We start from the raw sequence: 26567 nt of genomic DNA, 5'->3' as shown, positions 1-26567 counted from the left end.
GGCAGGACCTGGAGCTTTTCTTTTTCATGTTGCCTTAAAAAAAAAAATAATTGAAGGATAACTGTTTTACTGTATTTGTTAAAAATTTGCAGTTTTACAACACTGTAAATATTGTAAAATATGTTTCTGCCATACATCAACATGAATCAGCCATAGGTATACATATGTCCGCTTCCTCTGGAACTGTACTCCCACCTCCTACCGCATCCAACAACTCTAGGTTCCTTTCATTTCTGGTGGTCATTGGGTGAGTGTTATCCCAAGAGAGGTGTGTGAACTTGAGCAAGGTAGTTCCCTTTCACTCTCCAAGGCAATTCCGTGGTAAATATTAAACTGTGAGTGGCCAACAGCCAGCATTCCAGGTGGTGTAAGCATAAATGACTTGGTCTCAAAGGCAAGTATATGGTTGATGCACCAAAGTATTCAACTGAGTCTGTTGACTAACACAGTCAGGAAATTTTGCTGGTCTTTCATTAAATTAATTGCCACGTTACAGCTATCTGTGGAAAGACAGTACCACTTTTTAAAATAGCCATTAAAATCTTCTGAGAGAGAAAATATTTCTCTTAGGGTGTTTAATAAACTAACCTCAACCATGTGTATGCAAGTATACAGATAAGGATAGAAGACATGTGGGCATTTTTTATGAAATTAATGTTGACATTTTAAAAGAAATCCCCAAATTCAGGTTATAGCTAATAACCAATTGATATTGAATTGAATCATTCATAAAAAATAATGATCTTAAATCATAGATTTTTTTGTCCTTAAATATTATCTAGATTAACTATATAAAAGTTATTATGTTTTCTTGACTTCATGCATAGGAAATGCAAAATCTAAGATAAGAAAATTTCAAATATTATAGATAATCTCACTATTATACTGAATTATAAGTATCATATTTAAATAACAGGGATTATTGTTTTCTACATAAGAAATGCTTAATTAGAAGCAGAACTGGGCAAAGCTATTTCAGTGTTACAGTTATTTTTCAATTGCTCAGTTGTGTCTGACACTTTGCAACCCCATGGACTACAGCACACCAGGCTTCCCTGTCCTTCACCATCTCCTGGAGCTTGCTCAAACTGATCTCCATTGAGTCAGTGATACCATCCAACCATCTTGTTCTCTGTCGTTCCCTTCTCCTCCTGTTTTCAATCTTTCCCAGAATCAGGGTCTTTTCCAACCAGTCAGCTCTTTGCATCAGGCGGCCAAAGTATTGGAGTTTCAGCTTCAAAATCAGTCCTTCCAATGAATATTCAGAACTTATTTCTTTTAGGATTGACTGGTTTGATCTCCTTGCTGTCCAAGGGACTCTCAAGAGTCTTCTCCAACAATACAGTTCAAAAGCATCATTTCTTCAATGCTCAGCCTTCTCAGTAGGACTTTTAAATCATTGAATTTGATCCTGGGGATTTTATAAGACCTACAGACTGGTTCCAAATAGGAAGAGGAGTTCGTCAAGGCTGTATATTGTCACCCTGTTTATTTAACTTATATGCAGAGTACATCATGAGACACGCTGGACTGGAAGAAACACAAACTGGAATCAAGATTGCCGGGAGAAATATCAATAACCTCAGATATGCAGATGACACCACCCTTATGGCAGAAAGTGAAGAGGAACTCAAAAGTCTCTTGATGAAAGTGAAGTGGAGAGTGAAAAAGTAGGCTTAAAGCTCAACATTCAGAAAACGAAGATCATGGCATCCGGTCCCACCACTTCATGGGAAATAGATGGGGAAACAGTGGAAGCAGTGTCAGACTTTATTTTTTGGGGCTCCAAAATCACTGCAGATGGTGACTGCAGCCATGAAATTAAAAGACGCTTACTCCTTGGAAGGAAAGTTATGACCAACCTAGATAGCATATTCAAAAGCAGAGACATTACTTTGCCAACAAAGGTTCGTCTAGTCAAGGCTATGGTTTTTCCTGTGGTCATGTATGGATGTGAGAGTTGGACTGTGAAGAAAGCTGAGCACTGAAGAATTGATGCTTTTGAACTGTGGTGTTGGAGAAGACTCTTGAGAGTCCCTTGGACTGCAAGGAGATCCAACCAGTCCATTCTGAAGGAGATCAGCCCTGGGATTTCTTTGGAGGGAATGCTGCTAAAGCTGAAACTCCAGTACTTTGGCCACCTCATGCGAAGAGTTGACTCATTGGAAAAGACTCAGATGCTGGGAGGGATTGGGGGCAGGAGGAGAAGGGGACGACAGAGGATGAGATGGCTGGATGGCATCACCGACTCCATGGACGTGAGTCTGAGTGAACTCCGGGAGTTGGTGATGGACAGGGAGGCCTGGCGTGCTGTGATTCATGGTGTCACAAAGAGTCAGACAGGACTGAGCGACTGATCTGATCTGATCTGATCTGATTATGTAAATCAAATGGTATTACAGTTTTCATTTAAATTTGGTTTGACTGTACTCTAGTTAGCTAGGATCTATCATCAGTGTTTCTATTAAGATCTGTTATTGCAAAGTGAGGGCTTCCCAGGTGGCTCAGTGGTAAAGAATTCACCTGCCAAGCAGTAGACATGAATTTAGTCTATGGGTTGGGAAGATCCTTTGGAGAAAGAAATGCAACCCACTCCAGTATCCTTGCCTGGGAAACCCCAAGCAAGATGAGGAGATCCCATGGTTAGAGGAGCCTGGTGGGCTACTGTCTATGGGGTTGCAAGGAGTTGGACATGACTTAGTGACTAAACAATTATGAAGTGGGGAAATCTTAGGATATGACCATATAGTTTTTTGAGCATAACTGATTTGTACCATATTAATTTCCTCTTCCTGCACCCTATAATGAAGTACGATTTGTATATCAAGAAGAGAATAGCAGATTCCATCATTTGTAATAAAATAAACCTGGTGTAGATTAGTTACTGAAGTGAGTGTAAACCCTAAAGGTCCATGTGCTTTAATTTCTGCATTTATTCAGTCATAAATATATATCACTTACCTTCTTAAACAAAAATACATATTATTTACCTTCTTACACATATAGCACTTGGCTTTAGCTGGTCAGCCCCTTGAAAATCTGCTGAACAATTACATTTTGCAGAAAAGTCAGTGGAAATAATGATTAGCAGGTTCATTATTAAAGACCCAACTTAAAGTTATTACTATATAGACAGTACATAAATTTCATAAATTATATATACTTCTGTAACTAAGTAGCAAATAACTTATATTAATATTTGGCTGCTAAAAACACTGTATATCTAGAAACACTGATGAACAAATGAGTGTACTAATTTGTGATAGCATCTCATTAATATCCTTGTCCTGGACAAATGGTATTACAAACAAACGTAAACAATTTCAGACAAATGGTAGCAAATTTACAGTTTTAAAATTTCCCCCCAAATCAAAACTATTGGTGCCTCAGGCTGTTCATTATAATAGGAAGTTGAACAGTTCCATGTTTTCTAGTCATTCTAAATCAGTAACTGAGTATTCAGTATTCACTTAACCAATGGCCCTTTTTATAATTGAAATTTCAATCAGTTGTTTTGCAGTAATAGTCCCTTGAAAGCAAAAAATACTTTCCATTTGTTATTCCAGACCTGATGGTGACTAGGAGAGTAAACTAGTGAATACTGAACTATAACTTCTGAGAGTACTGGTTCTACTGAGCTGTATATCTTGTAACTGGAAAAGCCTGTTTCCTTCTAAGTAAAAAATGCTTCTATGTTACATTTACAGTACATTAGCACTGGCGTTTTGGAGAAGGCAATGGCACCCCACTCCAGTACTCTTGCCTGGGAACTCCTGTGGATGGAGGAGCCTGGTGGGCTGCAGTCCATGGGGTTGCTAAGAGTCGGACACGACTGAGTGACTTCACTTTCATGCATTGGAGAAGGAAATGGCAACCCACTGCAGTATTCTTGCCTGGATAATCCCAGGGATGGGGGAGCCTGGTGGGCTGCTGTCTATGGGGTTGCACAGAGTTGGACACAACTGAAGTGACTTCGTAGCAGCACTGGCGTTTATAGAATTTAGGAAATTTTATATTATCATACAATTTATACAGATTTGTCATCCTCTTATTTCTTTTTATGGGTACCATCAGCTTCGGTGGTATTTTTAATTATACAGTGGTTGTTACTCTACTGTTAAGAAAAGGAAAACACAGACAATATATCTTAAGAAAAAAACAGATCATTATAGGGTGTCTCTCACATTTTAGAAGACATGAGCTATTCACCTGCCACAAATGTCATCTACAAGTGCTCTATTAACACAAGTGTACTCTGCAGTGGGAACATTTGCACATTCATGAGTTATATATGAGTCTCCTATGAAATATTGAGACTGCCTGTTTAGTCTTCCAGAAGAGGATTCAACTAGTTTACTCTCCTAGTCACCATCAGGTCTGGAATAACAAATGGAAAGTATTTTTTGCTTTCAAGGGACTATTACTGCAAAACAACTGATTGAAATTTCAATTATAAAAAGGACCATTGGTTAAGAAAATATAGTAGGGAAGAAAATATTCCAAACATTACATATACCTTATAAAAAGTACACATAGACAAATTAAGAGATGTTAATAAAAATTACTCATGGATATGCTTTGTCAATTTACCTTAGTCAAATGTGTCATATCTGAGTTAAGCACTCTGTCATTTAGAGAACCTTGAATCCAAGCTTACCTTAGGGATTTATACCCATGAAAGTGAAAGTGAAAGTGAAAGTCTCTCAGTCCTGTCCAACTCTTTGCAACCCCATGGACTGTATAGTCCATGGAATTCTCCAGGTCAGATTACTGGAGTGGGTAGCCTTTCCCTTCTCCAGGGGATCTTCCCAACCCTGGGATCGAACCCAGGTCTCCATCATTGCAGGCAGATTCTTTACCAGCTGAGCCACAACAGAAGCCCCTATACTCATGAATAACTTTGGAGTATTTATCACAACTGGTAATTATACACAGTGATTCTAGTAAAATAGAACCATTATACAAAACCTCCAATTATATAATTATAGCGTGCTGTGTCATCATACTGAATATGGTTCTTTTAGACAAAACATTGTTCAAAGTACATAAAAGTTCTTCTGAGTCTGAGCCCAACTCCGGTATTCTTGCCTAGAAAATCCCATGGACGGAAGAGCCTGGTGGGCTACAGTCCATAGGGTTGCAAAGAGTTGGATATGACTAAAGCAGTTTAGCACAAAAAGAATATTATAACTGTAAGGCATCAGTTCAGTTCAGTTGTTCAATCATGTCCAACTCTTTGACCCTATGTCCTACAGCATGCCAGGCATAGGTGAGTAGAATCATATCCTTCTGAGTTTTGCTTAATATCCTTAAAATTACTATCAGTTAGTCTTGGCTAATCTTTCACCAAAAAAAGGAAAATACATGCTCAAAAGCTGAAAAACATTGTAAATTAAAAAAAAAAAATAGCTATATTTGACTGACTTTTTTCCTAGGTTTGGATTTGAAATAGTTTTGGCATGTTTCACTTGAACAGATTTAGATGCTTTGTAGAGGTGAAATAAAAGATGACAGGTTAATTAAACATTAGAGATGTGCCAAAGCACAGACCCCCTCCTCGTCACAGGGTTCAGCAGGTGCTTCCATCCCAAGTATGATATCTTGGTTGTAGGTAAGTTCACAGCTAATTAGGATCCTGCTGGATGATTGGCTATTCAGTCAGTTCAGTGGCTCAGTCTTGTCTGACTCTTTATGACCCCATGAAATGCAGCACTCCAGGTCTCCCTGTCCATCACCAGCTCCCGGAGTTCATTCAAATTCATGTCCATTGAGTCGGTGATACCATACAACCATCTCATCCTCTGTCATCCCCTTCTCCTCCTGCCTTCAATCTTTCCCATGATCAGAGTCTTTTTCAATGAGTTGGTTCTTAACATCAGGTGGCCAAAGTATTGGAGTTTCAGCTTCAGCTTCAGTCCTTCCAATGAATATTCAGGATTAATTTACTTTAGGATGGAATTGTTGGATCTCCTTGCAGTCCAAGGGACTCCAGAGTATTCTCCAACACCACAGTTCAAAAGCATCAATTCTTTGGTGCTCAGCTTCCTTTATAGTCCAACTCTCACATCTTTACATGATTACTGGAAAAACCATAGCTTTGACTAGATGGACCTTTAACTTCCTTGAATAATTTGGTATTCAGTGTTTAGGAAAATTAGCATGAGATCACTAGAGTAGCATGCAAATATTTAATAAAGTTAGTATTAATCCACATAAGCACTGTGTTTCTTTCAAAATTTCACTTAAATGAACAGAAGTGGAAGATAGGGAAAACAAAGATACAAAAACCTATCCCACAAGAAGCAACCCAAAGTTAAAGAAACCATGATATTTTACCTAAGCTTCTAATGATGTAACTAAAAAGTTTATATGTCATGTAATTAGCTATGTCTGAATATCATTAATCCCTTGGTGATAGATTTTTTAATAGATGGGATAATCTGAGATCATGCTTACACTAGAATCTCAGAATTCTAGGAACTCCTATAATTCCCTAGTACTTACTGATTTGCACTCCCTCGGTTGGATTCTAATCTCTGTTACCATTGTCTTTTTCATCTGCTTCTTCAGTCTCAGGTTTCTATTGGACTAAAATCTCCTTGAGGACTGCTGTCTTTTATGTTAATGCTTATCACTAGAAACTAGAATCAAAACAATTGCAGAAAAATCTCATTAAATATTTAAGGAAAATTAGTGACATCATTTCAGGTTGCATACTCTATTTTTATTTATAATTTATAACTAGTAATAGATTAAATAAATCAAATTTTAAGTACACAATTTACTTTTGTGTCTAGCTCAACTTCATGGCAAATACATGGGGAAACAGTGGAAACAGTGATGGACTTCATTTTTGGGGCTCCAAAATCACTGCAGATGGTGACTGAAGCCATGAAATTAAAAGAGGCTTACTCCTCAGAAGAAAAGTTATGACCAACCTAGACAGCTCATTAAAAAGCAGAGACATTACCTTGCCAACAAAGGTCTGTCTAGTCAAGGCTATGGTTTTTCCAGTAGTCATGTATGGATGTGAGAGTTGGACTATAAAGAAAGCTGAGAGCCGAAGAATTGATGCTTTTGAAGTGAGGTGTTGGATAAGACTTTTGAGAGTCCAGATACGCAGATGACACTACCCTTATGGCAGAAAATGAAGAGGAACTAAAAAGTCTCATGATGAAAGTGAAAGAGGAGAGTGAAAAAGTTGGCTTAAAGCTCAACATTCAGAAAACGAAGATCATGGCATCCGGTCCCATCAATTCATGGGAAATAGATGGAGAAACAGTGGAAAGAGTGTCAGACTTTATTTTTTTGGGCTCCAAAATCACTGCAAATGGTGATTGCAGCCATGAAATTTAAAGACGCTTACTCTTTGGATGGAAAGTTATGACCAACCTAGATAGCATATTGAAAAGCAGAGACATTACTTTGTCAACAAAGGTCCATCTAGTCAAGGCTATGGTTTTTCCAGTGGTCATGTATGGATGTGAGTTGGACTGTGAAGAAAGCTGAGCACTGAAGAATTGATGCTTTTGAACTGTGGTGTTGGAGAAGACTCTTGAGAGTCCCTTGGACTGCAAGGAGATCCAACCAGTCCATTCTAATGGAGATCAGCCCTGGGATTTCTTTGGAAGGAATGATGCTAAAGCTGAAACTCCAGAACTTTGGTCACCTCATGCGAAGAATTGACTCATTGGAAAAGACTCTGATGCTGGGAGGGATTGGGGGCAGGAGGAAAAGGGGACGACAGAGGATGAGATGGCTGGATGGCATCACTGACTCATTGGACATGAGTTTGAGTGAACTCTGGGAGTTGGTGCTGGACAGGGAGGTCTGGTGTGCTGTGATTCATGGGGTCGTAAAGAGTTAGACACGACTGAGCGACTGAACTGAACTGAACTGAACTGGACTGCAAGGAGATCCAACCACTCCATCCTAAATTAAATCAGTCTTGAATATTCATTGGAAGGACTGATGCTGAAACTCCAATACTTTGGCCACCTGGTGTGAGGAACTGACTCATTGGAAAAGACCCTGATGCTGGGAAAGATTGAAGGCGGGCGGAGAAGGGGATGACAGAGGATGAGATGGTTGGATGGCATCACAACTCAGTGGACATGAGTTTATGTAAATTCTGGGTGTTGTTGATGGACAGGGAGACCTGGCATGCTGTAGTCCATGAGGGCGCAGAGTCAGACACGACTGAGAGATTGAACTGAACAATATCCTTAAGGGCTTCCAACACACCTTTATTCCTTATACAGAATCTCTTGTATATTCTATATTTCTGTGGATTTTCAGGGATCACACAAACACATACTCTAAACACTGATTATTTTTTCTATAATGTTTTTCTCTTTATTCTGAAGTACACTGATGTCTCATTTCTGTGGATCCAACCCACTTGTATATTCATAATAAGGAATCTGTATTAATAGAGCATGTTAAAAGAATACTAAAAATAAAAAATAAATCACCCAAAAGTCATTTATATTTACTGTTTCAATTCTTTCCACTCTAAGGCATATGTATTTCATGAGGAAACTAACCACACCAAATATCAAAGAGGGAATTATGACTCTGCTTGGCCATGTGTTACTAGACAAATATGCCAGGTCTGGGTCCCAAAATGATGAAATGCCTTCAAGACAACCCGAGAGAAATAACAATTCGGAAAAATGTGTGCTTAGCTTTCATTTGTCCACCTCTGAGTACACTATTAATTTTGTGGTTAAAGAGCTATTACAAAAAAGAACAGAATGAAGTAATATTCAGCAGGTGCAAGGCAATATGTGCACACTATCGGCATCAAGGAGCCACCTGGGTTCATCTAACTCCAGCCAAACCAATCTTTTATCCAATAACACAAGATGATTCAGACACAGAGAAAACCAGTGCACAGTATTGCAAGTTACTTACTCCTAAGGCAGTGATATACATTAGCTGTTTGGTCTTGGTCTGTCTGTTTTTCTCTCTCTGTGTGTGTATTAACTATCCATCCACCCAGATATGTGTATATGTATTTCCATCTATATGAAAATATATATTTATATATAGATATAGTTCTATATGTCTTCTTCAAAAGTTGAGATGTCCTAAAAAGATGAATGCAGCCATTTTATTTTACTATTAAGGAAAAATGTGTATTGTTCTCTAAGCACAAGCAATCTATAAGTATTTATAGCATGCTCATTAATATTTTTGAGTATTATAAACAGTGGCCAAAACTACATACTTGGTATCAGATTGTCATGACTTTATTTGTTCAACAAATATCCAGAGATTTTAAGCTCTATCCAAGATAGTACTGTGTAGTATATGAACTTCAACTGTGTCTCAGTTTCCTCTCATTCATAATTAAAAAACAATAATAGCTCTACTAAACAATGTTGTTAGTAGGACGAAAGTGAAAGTGGTTCAGTTGTGTCCGATTCTTTGTGACCCCATGGACTAGATGGTATGGTCTGTGGAATTCTCCAGGCCAGAATACTGGAGTGCATAGCCTTTCCCTTCTCCAGAGTATCATCCCAATCCAGAGATCAAACCCAGGTCCCCTGCATTGCAGGGAGATTCTTTACCAGCTGAGCCACCAGAGAAGCCCAAGAATACTGGAGTGGGTAGCCTTCCCCTTCACCAGGGTATCATCCCAACCCAGGGATCAAATCCAGGTCTGCTGAATTGCAGGGAGATTCTTTACCAGCTGAGCCACCAGGGAAACCCAGCAATACTGGAGTGGGTAGCCTATCCCTTCTCCAGAGATCTTCCCGACCCAGGTAGCCAAGCAGGGTCTCCTCCATTGCATGCAGATTCTTTACCAGCTGAGCTACCAGGGAAGGATGAGATGAGCTAATACAAAGAATGTCTTTAGGAAAGGGTTAGCCACTTATTAAACACTGAGTTTGTGTTTAATTATAGATCCATCCTAAAACCTTGTTATGTGATTACAGAGATCAGGTCCAAATAAATCCTCTTACACCACAGTCTAACATTCTGTCCAAACTACATTAGTTTATTATTATTATTTTTTTTTACATTAGTTTATTAGATACTATTTGAAAGGAAAAGAGTATTACTTGGGACTAGGATACTTTTATATGAAAAACTATTACTTTGATAGTCATTGACCATTATCTTTGTCAGTAGGAAAGATAAGCATGAGAATTTGGAAGATTATTGCTTAGCTAATCAATTTCTTTTCTTTTTTTTTTTTTTTTTTGGACTTTTCTACTGTCAGTAGTGCCTTTATAGCTCAGACCTAGAAAAGGTGCCACTTATCTTCAATATTAACCTCACAGGTGACATTACTGTTTGTAAATTAGAGGATCTGTGAAAAATGGTTCACTACTAATATATAGTTTGCCTAAGTTATAGATGAGAAAACATAAGGACATGGATTCTATTTAGTTTCCCAATGAGTACTTTCATCCTTGATAAGAAATAAGAGACTTGAGTATTTCTTTTTTACTTTCTTTTAATCTGTGTTACTTTCTATTAATTTTTATTTTATATTGTAGTGGCTTCCAAATGGCTCAGATGATAAAGGCCCACAGTGCAGGAGACCCCAGTTTGATCCCTGGGTTAGGAAGATCCCCTGGAGAAGAGACTGTCAACCCAGTTCAGTATTCTGGCCTGGAGAGTCCTATGGGCAGAGGAGCCTGGCAGGCTACAGTCCACAGGGTTGCAAAGAATTGGACATGACTGACCAGCTAGCACACTCACACACAGTTGATTTACAGATGTTTTAATTTCAGGTGTATATCAATGTGATTCAGTTGCACATCTGTATATATATGTATATATTATATACACACATATGTATGTATGGATATACACACATGCATATGTATGTATACTGCTAAATCACTTCAGTCGTGTCCAACTCTGTGTGACCCTATAGACATCAGCCCACCAGGCTCCCCTGTCCCTGGGATTCTCCAGGCAATAACACTGGAGTGGGTTGCCATTTCCTTCTCCAATATGTATGTGTGTATATATATATATATATATATATCCATTCTTTTGCATATTCTTCTCTTATATAGGGTATTGCAGAATATTGAGTTGATTTCCCTGTGCTATATAGTTGGTCTTCCTTATTTATCTATTATATATATATATATATATGTATATATATAATTGTGTAAGTGTTAACTCCATACTCCTAACTTATCCTTCCCACTAACCTTTCCTATCTGATGAACATAAGACTGTTTACAAAGTCTATAGATATATTTCTGTTTTATGAAAAAGTTCATTTGTACTTTTTTTATATTACACATATAAGTGGTATCATATGACAATTTGTCTTTAGCTGATTTATGACACTTAGTATGAAAATCTTAAGTCCATCCGTATTGCTGCAAATGACATTATTTCATTCTTTTTGTGGCTGAGTAATATTCCATTATATATATGTACTGCATCTTTATTCCTCTGTCGATAGGCATTTAGATTGCTTTCATGTCCTGGGTATTGTAAATAGTGCTGAAATAAATGTTGGGGGTATATATGTCTTTTGGAATTGTGGTTTCCTTCAGGAGTAGGATTGCTGGTTATTTTGTAGGTATGCTGCTGCTGCTAAGTCACTTCAGTTGTGTTGGACTCTGTGCGACCCCATAGATGGCAGCCCACCAGGCTCTGTCGTCCTTGGGATTCTCCAGGCAAGAACACTGGAGTGGGTTGCCATTTCCTTCTCCAATGCATGAAAGTGAAAAGTAAATACTTTTAGCCTTTTGACAAACCTCCATACTATTCTCCATAGTAGCTCTACCAATTTACATTCCAACCAATAATGTAGGGGGGGCTTCCGTTTTCTCCACACCCTCTCCAGCATTGTTTTTAGACTTTTTGATGATGGTCATTCAGACTAATGTGAGTTGATCCTTCATTGTAGTTTTGATTTACATTTCTGTTAGTGATGTTTAGCAACTTTTCATGTGCTTTTTGGCCATCTGTATGCTGTTTTTGGAGAAACTTCTATCTTTTGGAGATCTTCCACCCATTTTTTGATGGGGTTCTTTAACTTTTACATGGAGTTGCACTAGCTGCTTGTATATTTTGGAGTTTAATCCTTTGTCATTCACTTTGCAAATATTTTCTCCCATTCTGTGGGTTGTCTTTTCGTTTTGTTTATGGTTTTCTTTGCTGTACAAGAGGGTTTGAGTTTAATTAGGTCACATTTGTTTGTTTGTTTGTTTCATTTTCATTACTCTAGGATGTAGAACAAAAAAGACCTTGCTGCGATTTGTGCCAGAGGGTGTTCTGCCTATGTTTTCCTCTGAGAGTTTTATATTAACTGGCCTTCCATTTAGGTCTTTAATTCATTTTGAATTCCTCTTTGTGTTTGGTGTTAGAGTGTGTCCTAATTTCATTCTTCTCAATGTGGCTGTCCAGTTTTCCCAGCACCACATTTGGAGAGACTTTTTTCCATTGTATATCCTGATCTCTTTTGTCATAGATTAGGTAACTCTAGATGCTTAAATTTATCTGTGAACTTGGTGTCCTGTTCCATTGATCTGTACTTCTGTTTGGGGGCTAGTATCACAATGTTTTGATGACTGTATTTTGAAGTATAGTCTGAAGTCAGGGAGCCTGATTCCTCTAGCTCAGCTCTTCTTTCTTAAGACTGCTTTGGCTATTCAGGGTCTTTTGTGTTTCCATACAAATTGTAAATTTTTTATTTTAATTCTGTAAAAAATTCCAGGTTCCTACATAGGCTGCTTTGTGCTATGTTCCAGTGCATGTGAGACCTTATGTGCACCCTCAAAAAATGAAGTCTCTGTACCCCCAGCCCTTTGGAGCTCCAGCATTCAAGCTCTGCTGGCCTTCAAGGCTGAGTTTTTGCAGGCATGCTTTATCCTGATACCAAACTCTAAGACTTTCTTGGCAGCTATTTTTATGTGGGCACATCCCTTTGTAATCTGTGTGGGTTTAATTTTGTGTGTGTAGGGTGTGTGTGTGTGTGTGTGTGCATGTGCACATGCTAGGGCTGTATTTGGTATGAATGTCTACCACCTCTTTCTGCACTGTATGCTGGCTGTTATCTCATTGATAGGGTGTTTGACTGGTGTTGTGATGAGCCTGCCCTGATTATTGAGCAGGGCCTCCCCTTTGCTCTGTGGTTGCCACTGCCTTGTCAGGAGCTGTGTTTGTTCTTTCGTTGTTGAAGTAGAAGTCCCCACATCTCTTTTTTATCTGTGTTTCTGATCTGAGGTGTGAGGTATGCAATACTGGATCATCCTCACCAGAAGAGAAGCCACTGAGTATTCCTTTCTGGAGCTGTTCATCTGTGTGCATGCTCTGTTGTGTCACTTTTCACTCATTGTTTTGAGATCACTAGTTACTCTGTTGTTGGCACTACTCTCAGCCCAACCTTAACTGGGTATGCTGGCAGTTGGGCCTGGTGGTGTTTTCACCCCAGGCCACCAGTGTAGGTCCACTGACGTCAGTTCCTAGGATTGCAGGAATTATGGATCTGGGCCCACAGTGGGTGCTATGGGGGCAGCTTAGACTCTGATCTGGCTCAACTCCAATGTGTGCACACCCTCAGAGTTCACAGCTGCTAAAGCTATGGACTTCAGCTGGAGTCCTGGTCTCAGTTGCAGAAGCACTCACCTATCCAGATGTTTCACAAGTGCTGAGTTTACTAAGACAGTTGCAGGACTTTAATCTGTGGTTTGCACAGCAGCAAGGAGATATTTCAGCTCTTCTTCCTTAGTTGCACAGCCCCTGGAGCTCAGCTTTGGTATCAGCTCCACTTTTGTTTGTGAGCCGCCCACAAGAATCTGCTCCCAGACCAGGAGAGAAGGGGCACAGGCAGTGGCTGACTCGGGTGTGAGGGGCACCCACTCCAGCAGTGCTTAAGGATAGAGAGGCTCTGCCCTTCACACATCACTCAACAATGGTGCTTTGCTTCCATAGTGATCTGGACTTCCTTCAGGAGTATTCCTGGTTGTAGAAATCCTCACTCCTGCTTCCTCATGCTGTCTCTGCAGGTCCTCTCCCCAGGTTTCCTCTCCAAATCCCATGTTCCAGTACTCAGCCCCTGTCCACTCTAACAGACACTTATCTCAGGCTGGAGATTGCAGGGTTGTGGCACGGAACATCTGTAGATCTCACTCTGGCCTGCTTGCCACAGACCTTAGTTGCATCACTTTCCTCTGATAGTCCCTGAATCTCCCCTTTTGTCCCAAATGTCCTCTTCATCTATGAGGGAGCTTCCCCAGGTGTGGGGGCCTTGCCTCTCCTTCAGTTCCTCCAGGGGCACAGGTACCATCCACTTTTTCTTTTATTTTTTCCCTCTTTTTTCTCTTTCATTCACTCAGTTACATGAGGATTTTTTCTTGTCCCTGTAAGTGTCCAAGGTCCTCTGCTAGAGTTCAGCAGGTGCTCTGAAAGAACTGTTCAGTTTGTAGATGTACTCTTGGTGTCCCTGTGGGAAGAGATGAACTCCACATGCTCCTACTCTTCGGTCCTGATGCCAGTCTCTTTTTCTTTCACACTTTACTTCCGTAATTGTGGGGTGACAACCAGCATTATCATTTTTTTGGTCTGTTTGTAGAAAACCCTTATATTGAATTAAAAAGAAAAATAAGCATGAAATATTCTAAATATTTTATAGTTATTTCACTATTACAAACATCTTAGGGGAAGTTGGAGATAACAAACATTTCTGTTACTATTCAACTGTTGGAAAGAAAGGTTTAGTTCTTTGGAATATTGGTCTAAGTTTTCTGTGCTCATTATTCTTAAAAAACCTAAATACTTTCTTTTTAAGAAAAGTGTCAATAAAAACCCCAATCTTAAAGTGGTTGGATTATTGCAGTGTTTGATTCAGATAATAGAACAAAGTTTTGTTTTCTGTTTCATCGTTAGATCTATATCATCAATGAAAATTGATTAATTGTTAATTATAGATGTTGTCTGAGCATATTGCAGCTTCTTTCTTCATTGTACAAACTAAATTGTAGAACATAAATTGAAAGAAATGTGTTGAAAATTTAAGAATTTTACTAGAGTAAGAACAGAGCGTTTATTTTATTAATAGCCTAAACAATTTATTTAGATAATTCACATCAGTGAGCTTTTAAACCAATTTTATTACACAATGTGCTAAAACAGTGAAAATGTTTTAAACTATACTCATCCCTTTTTAGGAGGAAAAATTTTTTTTTTAAGTCTCATTTACAATTTAATTCTAATCCATTTGACTTGACAAGCTAAATGTGAGAATATAAACAGAAAACCTGAAGGGAAGAGGAAAAAATCTCTTCAGAGACAGGCTATTTTTCTTGCCACTCTGTTAATATGTCAAGAAGAGGGTCTGAGCAACTTGGGGGCTAGAATGATTTATAGTGACTCATTCATTTTAATTATCCTTCTAAAGTTTTAAATAAACACCACACAAACTCTTTTTGTTTTTCTCTTTTGGTTAATGTACCTCTTCTAAGAACATCTTACTGTAATTAAATGATCAAATTCAGGCTGTGACAATAGAAAAAGCTATAAACCTCTTTTAGGTTTCAGGAAGTACAAAATTATTTCACTTCCTCTGACACCATAACTTTTACTCTTTGATTGATGTTTCCTCAAACTTTCTATCTAGTTTCTAACATCACCTTAATGTTGAAGAAACAGAAATTGTTGAAAACTGGAGACACTGGAAAAATAGATAAGATGATTTCACACATGTATACCTGTGGCGGATTCATTTTGATATTTGGCAAAACTAATACCATTATGTAAAGTTTAAAAATAAAATAAAATAAAAAAAAAGATGATTTCTTGTTAGGATAATGAGAATCAACTGCTGCTGCTAAGTTGCTTCAGTCATGTCCGACTCTGTGCGACCCCATGGACTGTAGCCTACCAGGCTCCCCCGTCCCTGGGATTCTCCAGGCAAGAACACTGGAGTGGGTTGTCATTTCCTTCTCCAATGCACGAAAGTGGAAAGTGAAAGGGAAGTTGCTCAGTCATGTCCGACTCTTAGCGACCCCATGGACTGCAGCCTACCAGGCTCCTTCATCCATGGGATTTTCCAGGCAACAGTACTGGAGTGGGGTGCCATTGCCTTCTCCGAGAATCAACTGAGATATCAAAAAAAAAAAAAAAAAAATGTTTGGCCATGGAGAAGAGGACAATAAAGAAAAACTAAAAAAAAAGATCATTTATTTTAGCACTACAGAAATTTCCAAATTCAATTTTATTGCTTAGGATGAGCATCTAAATGATAAACAAGTCATTTATTTTTTATAAGTTATCCAGTATTGAATCTAATGCTGCCTTTATGTGCTTCAAAATATCTTACTCACCTAAACCAATCATGCTGAATAGAAAAGCACACTGTCATCTGAAACATTTACCTCTTTTACTGAGCTTCCCAAGTGTGTACTCATATTTTCCAAAGTAAGTTTAAAAGTAATTTTATAAAAACAATTTTGTGTTCTATACTACTGTAGTTTCTCTTAGGTATATATGAAATATATAAAAATATATATATGTTATATATTACATTTCCTCAGTACCTCTCATATTTCCAGATTTTATTCCAAAGAGTACACAAATTAATAAAAATATACATTTTAAAAAGATTCATTTATATTATTCTTTATTATCTCATATGAGCACAGTACTTTGCAAAAATTAGAAGCCTTCTTAGACCTGTATTAAATTTTGCCAGCGGTGTGAATGTATGCATGCTCAGTAACTTCAGTCACGTCAGACTCTGTAACTCTATGGATTGCAGCCTGCCATGCTCCTATGTTCATGGGATTCTCCAGGCAAGAAAACTGGAGTGGGTTGCTATGTGCTCCCATCAGAGGATCTTCCTGACCCAGGGATCAAAACTGTCTCCTGTATTGCAGGCAGATTCTTTACCCACTGAGCCACAGCTTTGCCAATGATAGCATTATAAATATTGTTAATATCAACAGTTTAAATTTGGACAGACTTTTTAAAATGTAAATCCTAATAAGGTTGAGAGTCTTCAAAAAGTAATAAGCACCTTATATTGCATGGAAATTCTATTTCTGTATTTTTAAGGGTTGAATGAAATATCCTTTACCTTGTGGCTCAGCTGATAAAGAATCCTCCTGCAGTGCGGGAGACCTGGGTTTGATGCCTGGGTTGGGAAGAACCCCTGGAGAAGGGAAAGGCTACCCACTCCAGTATTCTGGCCTGGAGAAGTCCATGGGGTTGCAAAGAGTCGGACATGACTGAGCAACTTTCACTCACTTACCAAGCTAGGTTTAAAGTCCAGGAAAGTAACAACAATTTAACAATCAATGTCCAAATTGGAGAAGAGTAGCAAAAGACCTTCAAAGACAGAGGCTAGGAGGAAAAGAGAAGAAGATGAAAAATTAAAATTGCATCTCAACCATCTACTTGACTTTCAGATATTGTACATTGAAATGTGCCATTGCAAACATCAAGGGATATTTATATGGGTTATGTTATGTTATGACAAAGGGGTCTTAAACTCAGTATGACTGGCAATAAGGCAGATGATTAAAAAGATGTAATAATGACTATACATTGCAAGATTTATTGAAGAGACTTTTTGGTTAATTTACACATCTTATTTCCATGTTTCTCTTTGTCCACATTGGCTCTAATATGCTGCGCTCAACCAAACACTAGTTTTCTTACCCCTCCTTACCCATATTTTGTGAATCCATTTGAATATTTCATATTCAATAAAATTTAAACTGAATGGATATTTGTCACTCTGGAGCCCATGATTTGAATTGTTTAATTATTTTCAAGCCTCTTTTTTTTTTTTTTTCCCACTTTAAACTCACCTGTGTTGGTGTTGGGACTCCCAGGTGTGTATCCTATAATAAAACCAAAAGGAGCTGCTTATTGAGTATTATGCTGCTGAGAAAATTATTTAAGTTACTACAACAAAGTGACTACTACTAATAATATGACTTCCATGTAGCATAACTGGAGTATGAATATCTACTGCTTGATCTGACATAAGTTCTGAATTTCAGGTCTTATGACAACTTTATTTCTCACTTTAATTAATAAAATTGCAATCTGTTTTTTTTCTTCAGTCTCCACCGTTTAGTTAGCATAAGGTAGTCCCTCAGGGACTGATTATCCCTGAAAATAGAAAGAAGAACATCCCTGAGCTTCCAAAGCAGAGAGCCAGATGCAGCCAGTCTTCCCTTTGATCATTTTATTATAATTTACATCTTTATCCATTCTAATGATTTCTAAAATGAGGATATAGATGTACTTGTTTCCAAGCAAACCTTTTAATACACCAGTTGAACAACCTCTGATTTTGTTAGAAAATGTTAATTTAATTTCAAATCAAGTATTATATTTAGTTCATCTTGATCAGCAGAAAATTTGTCAAACTACAGTATACTAATGCATATATATGAAATTTAGAAAGATGGTTACAATAACCCTGTATACGAGATAGCAAAAGAGACACTGATGTATAGAACAGTCTTTTGGACTCTGTGGGAGAGGGAGAGGGTGGGATGATTTGGGAGAATGCCATTGAAACATGTATAATATCATACATGAAATGAGTTGCCAGTCCAGGTACGATGCACAATACTGGATACTTGGGGCTTGTACACTGGGATGACCCAGAGGGATGGTATGGGGAGGGAGGAGGGAGGAGGGTTCAGGATGGGGAACACATGTATACCTGTGGCGGATTCATTTTGATATATGGCAAAACCAATACAATATTGTAAAGTTAAAAAATTAAATTAAATTAAATTAAAAAAAAGAATTTGTTTGTAAATATGAGTTGAATAGGGTTAAAGTTTTTAAATGTATGTGTGTAATTCAGCATCTGAGTTTTACTAACCCCCTAAAAATGTCCTAGCATGATTCCTGGAAGCTGTGTATTGTTATTTCACATGGCAAAAGAGTCAAAGGGTCTTTGCAGATGTGAGTAGGGATATGGGAAATTGCCCTGGGTTATCCAGTTGGCTGAATCTAATCATGAGTCCTTTAAATAAAAAAATCTTTCCTGGCTGATGTTAGAGCTAGATATGACAATGGAAGGAAGGTCCAAGAAATGTGATATTTCTGGCTTTGAAGATGAGGAAAGGAGAAGACAACCTAAGGGATGTAGGTGATCTCTAGAGGTTGGAAAAGGCAAGGAGACATTTCTCACCTAGAACATTCAGGAAAGAACAGCCCTGCAGACATCCTAATATCTGACCAACAGAAATGCAAGATAATAAATTTGTTTAAGCTGATGAGCTTGTGGAAATTTGTTATGGTGGCAGTAGAAAACTAATACAGTGAATACTTTATATGAGATATATCAAGTATAAGAAAAAGATACCTGTGAAAATATCTTGTAATCGTGAAGATGAAGGCTAAGAATGAAACAAGAATTCTTGGAAACTCAACTGCACAAATAGAGCATGCTATGGGTTTGTTAGGAGGATTCCACTGCTTAATAATGTGCTTTAAATGATCTATCATTTATGTACAGAGAATGCTCCTAACAGGACAAAGATCTTAAAATCTCAACTCTGGGAAAAAGGATTGACAACAAAGAATCTAAGAAGATGCAACGAATGTGAATACAAAATTAAAGTAGGTTACCGACCTGTTTTTTCTTTCAGTGATATTCTTATAGTGACAGTAAACAAAATGTCCCTTATTCCAATTAAAAGGAAACTAGAAGAGGTAGATTGGAGCTCATTATGATTTTGCTTTTTACAGGTTGGGTTTTTGGAACCTGTGAGACACTTGCCCCAGCTTTTTCAAACTCTTCTTTGCTGCCCATGATGAATGTGTAGCACAGTCAAAGGGAAGAAGATAGAAAAATCAGAGATTGCTTGGTTATGTTTTTCCTTTGGTTAATCCAGATTTATTGAGATATAATTGACACCATTGTGTAAGTTTAAGTCTATAATGTGACTGGATGTATGTATATATTGCAAAATGCTTACCACAATAAATTTAGTTAACACATCCTTCATCTCAGAAAATTATCATTCTGTTGTTATGAAAAGAACATTACAGCTTTACTTTCAAATAGCAATTTTCAAATTATACAGTATTGTTAACTGCAGTCACCATGCTGTACCTTAAATGACTGGAACTGATTCATCTTATAACTAAAAGTTTGTACTCTGACTGATGAATTCCCAGTCCACTCACTCCTCAGCCCCTTGCAACCACCATTCCACTCTGTTTCTATGAATTAAAAGATTTTAGAATGCACATTCACTTGGGATCACACAGTATTTTTCACTTTCTGCTTGACATATTTCACTTAATATAATGCCTCCATGTTGTTGCAAATGACAGGATTTCCTCTTTTTTTGTATGTGGCTGAATACTACTCTATTGTTTATATAAACCTCATTTCTTTATCATTCATTTGTTGATGGACACAGGTTTTCATGTCTTCATTATTTTGAATAATGCTGCAGTAAACATGGGAATACAGATATCTCTTCAAGATAGTGATTTCATTTCCTTTGAAAATGTACCTACAAGTGAGATTACTGGAATGTACTATTATATCATTTTTTATGAAATCTTTAGAATTTTCTGTGTATAAACCAACAAGGACCTACTCCATAGCACAGGGAACTCTATTCAATGTTAGGTAGCAGCCTTGAGGGGAGGTGCATTTGGGGGAGACTGAATACATGAATATGTATTGCTGAGTTCCTTTTCTGTCCACCTGTAGCAATAACAACATTGCTAATTAGCTATATGCCAATATGAAATAGTTTTAAAAATCGTTTCTTCAGAAAACATAAAATTTTCCTTATTTCCCAATTTTAGAATATTTTTATTATTTTTTATTTCTTGCCCAGTTGCCCTAATTAGGACTTCCAGTACTCTGTTGAATAAGAGTGACAAGAGTGGGGACTCTTTTTCTTTTCTTACTTTCAGAAAGCCTTCAATCTATCATAGCTGAGTATGATGTTATGGGTTTGTCACATATGACTTTTATTATGTTGAGTTATGTAACTTGTATACTCAATTTGTTGAGAGTATGTATCATAAAACTGTGCTGAATTTTGTCCATTGTTTTTTCTGCATCTATTGGTATGATCATATTATTTTTATCTTTTTTTTCTGTTTATGTGGTATATCCAATTTATTAACTAGTGTATATTGAACCATTCTTGTATTTCAGGGATACATTCCATTTGATCATGGTGAATAATCTTTTTAATGAACTATTGAATTTGGTTTACTAGTATTTTATTGAGAATTTTTGCATCACATTTATCAGGAAAAATGGCCTATAGTTTGCTTATCTTGTAGTATTCTTGTCTGCCTTACATGGCTTTAGTTCAGTTCAGTTCAGTCGCTTCATCATGTCCAACTCTTTGCGACCCCATGAATCACAGCACTCCAGGCCTCCCTGTCCATCACCAACTCCCGGAGTTCACTCAAACTCAAGTCTATCGAGTCGGTGATCCCATCCAGCTATCTCATCCTGCCCCCAATCCCTCCCAGCATCAGGGCCTTTTCCAATGAGTCAAATCTTTGCATGAGGTGGCCAATGTATTGGAGTTTCACCCTCAGCATCAGTCCTTTCAAAGAACACCCAGGACTGATCTCCTTTAGGATGGATTGGTTGGATCTCTTTGCAGTCCAAGGGACTCTCAAGAGTCTTCTCCAATACCACAGTTTAAAAGCATCAATTCTTCAGCACTCAGCTTTCTTCACAGTCCAACTCTGACATCCCTGCATGACCACTGGAAAAACCATAGCCTTGACTAGATGGACCTTTGTTGGCAAATATATCTCTGCTCTTTAATATGCTATCTAGGTTGGTCATAACTTTCCTTCGAAGGAGTAAGCATCTTTTAATTTCATGGCTGCAATCACCATCTGCAGTGATTTAGGAGCCCCCCCAAAAATAAAGTCTGACACTGTTTCCACGTCCATTTACCATGAAGTGATGGGGCAGATGCCATGATCTTAGTTTTCTGAATGTTGAGCTTTAAGCCAACTTTTTTGCTGTCCTCTTTCACTTTCATCAAGAGGCTTTTTAATTCCTCTTCACTTTCTGCCATAAGGGTGGTATCATCTGCATATCTGAGGTTATTGAAATTTCTCCTGTCAATCTTGATTCCAGCTTGTGCTTTGTCCAGCCCAGCATTTCTCATGATGTACTCTGCATATAAGTTAAAGAGCAGGGTGACAATATACAGCCTTAACATACTCCTTTTCCTATTTGGAACCAGTCTGTTGTTCCATGTCCAGTTCTAACTGTTGCTTCCTGACCTGCATACAGGTTTCTCAAGAGGCAGATCAGGTGGTCTGGTGTTCCCATCTCTTTCAGAATTTTCAACAGTTTATTCTTATCCACCTAGTCAAAGGCTTTGGCATAGTCAATAAAGCAGAAATAGATGTTTTTCTGGAACTCTCTTGCTTTTTTGATGATCCAGCGGATGTTGGCAATTTGATCTCTGGTTCCTCTGCCTTTTCTAAAACCAGCTTGAACATCTGGAAGTTCACGGTTCATGTTTTGCTGAAACCTGGCTTGGAGAATTTTGAGCATTACTTTACTAGCTTGTGAGATGAGTGCAATTGTGCGGTAGTTTGAGCATCCTTTGGCATTGCCTCTCTATGGGATTGGAATGAAAACTGACCTTTCCCAGTCCTGTGGCCACTGCTGAGTTTTCCAAATTTGCTGGCATATTGAGTGCATCAGTTTCACAGCATCATCTTTCAGGATTTGAAATGGCTCAACTGGAATTCCATTGATCTCCACTAGCTTTGTTCGTAGTGATGCTTTCTAAGGCCCACTTGACTTCATTCCAGGATGTCTGGCTCTAGATGAGTGATCACACCATTTTGATTATCTGGGTTATGTAGCTCTTTTTTTGTACAGTTCTGTGTATTCTTGCCACATCTTCTTAATATCTTCTGCTTCTGTTAGGTCCATACCATTTCTTTCCTTTTTTGAGCTCATCTTTGCATGAAATGTTCCCTTGGTATCTCTAATTTTCTTGAAGAGATCTCTAGTCTTCCTCATTCTGTTGTTTTCCTCTATTTCTTTGCATTGACCACTGAGGAAGGCTTTCTTATCTCTTCTTGCTATTCTTTGGAACTCTGCATTCAGATGCTTATAACTTTCCTTTTCTTCTTTGCTTTTCACTTCTCTTCTTTTCACAGCTATTTATAAGGCCTCCTCAGACAGCCATTTTGCTTTTCTGCATTTCTTTTCCATGGGGATGGTCTTGATCCCTGTCTCCTGTACAATGTCACAAACCTCCTTCCATAGTTCATCAGGCTTAGGTATCATTATTATGCTATCCACATAAACTAGCTTGAAAGTGTTCCCTCATTTTCAAATTCCTAGCATAAATTCTTCTTTAATATTTGATAGAATTCACCAGTGAAACCATCTGGTCCTGACATTTTCTTTGTTGGAACAGTTTTGATTGCTGACTCAGTCTCATTGATTGTTATCAGTCTGCTCAGGTTTCTATTTCTTCATGATCTAGTTGTGGTAGGTTGCATGTTAGTAAGAATTTATCCATTTCTTCTAGGGTGCCCCATTTGTTGGCATGTTATTATTTATAGTAGTCTCTTTTTGTTGTTGTTGTTTAGCCCTTAACTCATGTCAGACTTTTTGTGACCTCATGGACTATAGCACACCAGGCTCTTCTGTCCTGGACTATCTCCCAGAGTTTGATAAAATTCATGTCCATTCAATTGGTGATGCTATATACCCATCTATTTATCTGCTGCCCCCTCTCCTTTTGCCTTCAATATATCCCAGAATCAGAGTTTTTCCCCATGGGTCAGCTCTTCACATCAGGTGACAAAAGTATAGGAGCTTCAGCATCAGTCTCTCCAATGGATATTTAGGATGATTTCTTTTAGAATTAACTGGTTTGACCTGCTTGAAGTCTAAGGGACTCTCAAGAGTCTTTCCAGCACCACAAATTGAAAGAATCAGTCTTAAGCACTCAGCCTTCTTTATGGTCCAACTCTCACATGTGTACATGATTACTGGAAAAACCATAGCTTTGACTATATGGACCTTTGTCAGCAAAGTGATATCTCTGCTTTTTAATATGCTGTCTAGGCTTGTCCTAGTTTTTCTCCCAAGGAGCAAGTGTCTTTTAATTTCATGGCTGCAGTCACCATCCGCTGGAGTTCAAGAAAAGAAAATCCATCACTGCTTCCAATTTTTTCCCCTTCTCTTTGCCATGAAGTGATAGGACTGGATGCCATGATCTTAGTGTCTTGAATGTTGAGTTTCAAGCCAGTTTTTTCACTCTTCTCATTCACCCTCATGAAGAGGCTCTTTAGTTCCTCTTCACTTTCTGCAATTAATGGAAGAAAGTCTCTTTTGATGCTATGTATTTCTGAGGTATCAGTGGCGATATCTTTCATTTTTAATTTTACTAGAGTACTCTTTTTCATAAGTCTAGTTAAATATCCATTTTTGTTTATATTTAAAAAAATGAGATCTTACTTTCATTGATCATTTCTAGTGTTTTTAATTCTGTTTCATTTATTTTCTGCTCTTACCATTGCTATCTTCTTCTTTCTATTTATGGACTCTGTGAGAGAGGAAGAGGGTGGGAAGATTTGGGAGAATGGCATTGAAACATGTAAAATATCATGTATGAAACGAGTTGCCAGTCCAGGTTCAATGTATGATACTGGATGCTTGGGGCTGGTGCACTGGGACGACCCAGAGGGATGGAATGGGGAGGGAGGAGGGAGGAGGGTTCAGGATGGGGAACACATGTATACCTGTGGCGGATTCATTTTTATATTTGGCAAAACTAATACAATTATGTAAAGTTTAAAAATAAAATAAAATTTAAAAAAAATTGGGGCAAAGTGTAATCATTTTTTTTAATTAAGTTATTAAAGATAGCTTATTTAAGATTTTTTTTCTAATTTAAGTATTAATTTATTGACTATGCTAAAGCCTTTGACTGTGTGGATCACAATAAACTGTGGAAAATTCTGAAAGAGATGGGGATACCAGACCACCTGGCCTCTTGTGAAACCTGTATCAGGTCAGGAAGCAACAGTTAGAACTGGACATGGAACAACAGACTGGTTCCAAATAGGAAAAGGAGTATGTCAAGGCTGTATATTGTCACCCTGCTTATTTAACTTGTATGCAGAGTACATCATGAGAAACGCTGGGCTGGAAGAGGCACAAAATGGAAGCTAGATTGCCAGGAGAAGTATCAATAACCTCAGATATGCAGATGACACCACCTTTATGGCAGAAAGTGAAGAAGAATACTGGAAATAGAACTGCCTTATGATCCAGCAATCCCACTGCTGGGCATACACACTGAGGAAACCAGAAGGGAAAGAGACACGTGTACCCCAATGTTCATCGCAGCACTGTTTATAATAGCCAGGACATGGAAGCAACCTAGATGTCCATCAGCAGATGAATGGATAAGAAAGCTGAGGTACATATACACAATGGAGTACTACTCAGCCATTAAAAAGCATACATTTGAATCAGTTCTAATGAGGTGGATGAAACTGGAGCCTATTATACAGAGTGAAGTAAGCCAGAAAGAAAAACACCAATACAGTATACTAACGCATATATATGGAATTTAGAAAGATGGTAACAATAACCCTGTGTACGAGACAGCAGAAGAGACACTGATGTATAAAACAATCTTATGGACTCTGTGAGAGAGGGATAGGGTGGAAAGATTTGGGAGAATGGCATTGAAACATGTAAAATATCATGTATGAAACAAGTTGCCAGTCCAGGTTCGATGCACACTACTGGATGCTTGGGGCTGGTGCACCGGGACGACCCAGAGGGATGGAATGGGGAGGGAGGAGGGAGGAGGTTCAGGATGGGGAACACATGTATACCTGTGGTGGATTCATTTTGATATTTGGCAAAACTAATACAATTATGTAAAGTTTAAAAATAAAATAAAATTAATTAAAAAAATAAAATATAAAGTGCCTCTTGATGAAAGTGAAAGAGGAGAGTGAAAAAGTTGGCTTAAAGCTCAACATTCAGCAGACTAAGATCATGGCATCTGGTCCCATCACTTCGTGGGAAATAGATGGGGAAACAGTGGAAACAGTGGCTGACTTTATTGTTTTGGGCTCCAAAATCACTGCAGATGGTGATTGCAGCCATGAAATTAAAAGACACTTACTCCTTGGAAGGAAAGTTATGACCAACCTAGACAGCATATTAAAAAGCAGAGACATTACTTTGTCAACAAAGTTCCATCTAGTCAAGGCTATGGTGTTTCCAGTGGTCATGTACAGATGTAAGTGTTGGACTATAAAGAAAGCTGAGCACCAAAGAACTGATGTTTTTGAACTGTGGTGCTGGAGAAGACTCTTGAGAGTCCCTTGGATGGCAAGGAGATCCAACCAGTCCATCCTAAAACAGATCAGTCCTGGGTGTTCATTGGAAGGACTGATGTTGAAGCTGAAACTCCAATACTTTGGCCACCTGATGTGAAGAGCTGACTCATTTGAAAAGACCCTGATGCTGGGAAAGATTGAGGGAAGGAGGAGAAGGGGATGACAGAGGATGAGATGGCTGGATGGCATCAGCGACTCAATGGACATGATTTTGGGTAAAC

The 26567-nt window shown here is 38.2% G+C and overlaps 1 long non-coding RNA gene across 1 annotated transcript in view; it reads left to right on the top strand.

Moving 5' to 3' along the window:
* LOC129657922 (uncharacterized) overlaps positions 1–19936 on the top strand; it is a 140885-nt gene extending 120949 nt beyond the window's left edge. The window contains exons 2-3 of the long non-coding RNA XR_008717170.1: positions 19469–19572; positions 19702–19936. This is a non-coding gene — a long non-coding RNA (uncharacterized LOC129657922). The remainder of the gene's footprint in view (positions 1–19468; positions 19573–19701) is intronic.
* Positions 19937–26567: the final 6631 nt, after the last annotated feature.

The sequence above is a fragment of the Bubalus kerabau genome, chromosome 7 (assembly GCF_029407905.1).
Source record: "Bubalus kerabau isolate K-KA32 ecotype Philippines breed swamp buffalo chromosome 7, PCC_UOA_SB_1v2, whole genome shotgun sequence".
In the NCBI taxonomy this organism is placed as follows: domain Eukaryota; kingdom Metazoa; phylum Chordata; class Mammalia; order Artiodactyla; family Bovidae; genus Bubalus; species Bubalus kerabau.
Note: the sequence above shows the minus strand (reverse complement) of the source record. Positions and strands in the feature narration are given on the sequence as shown.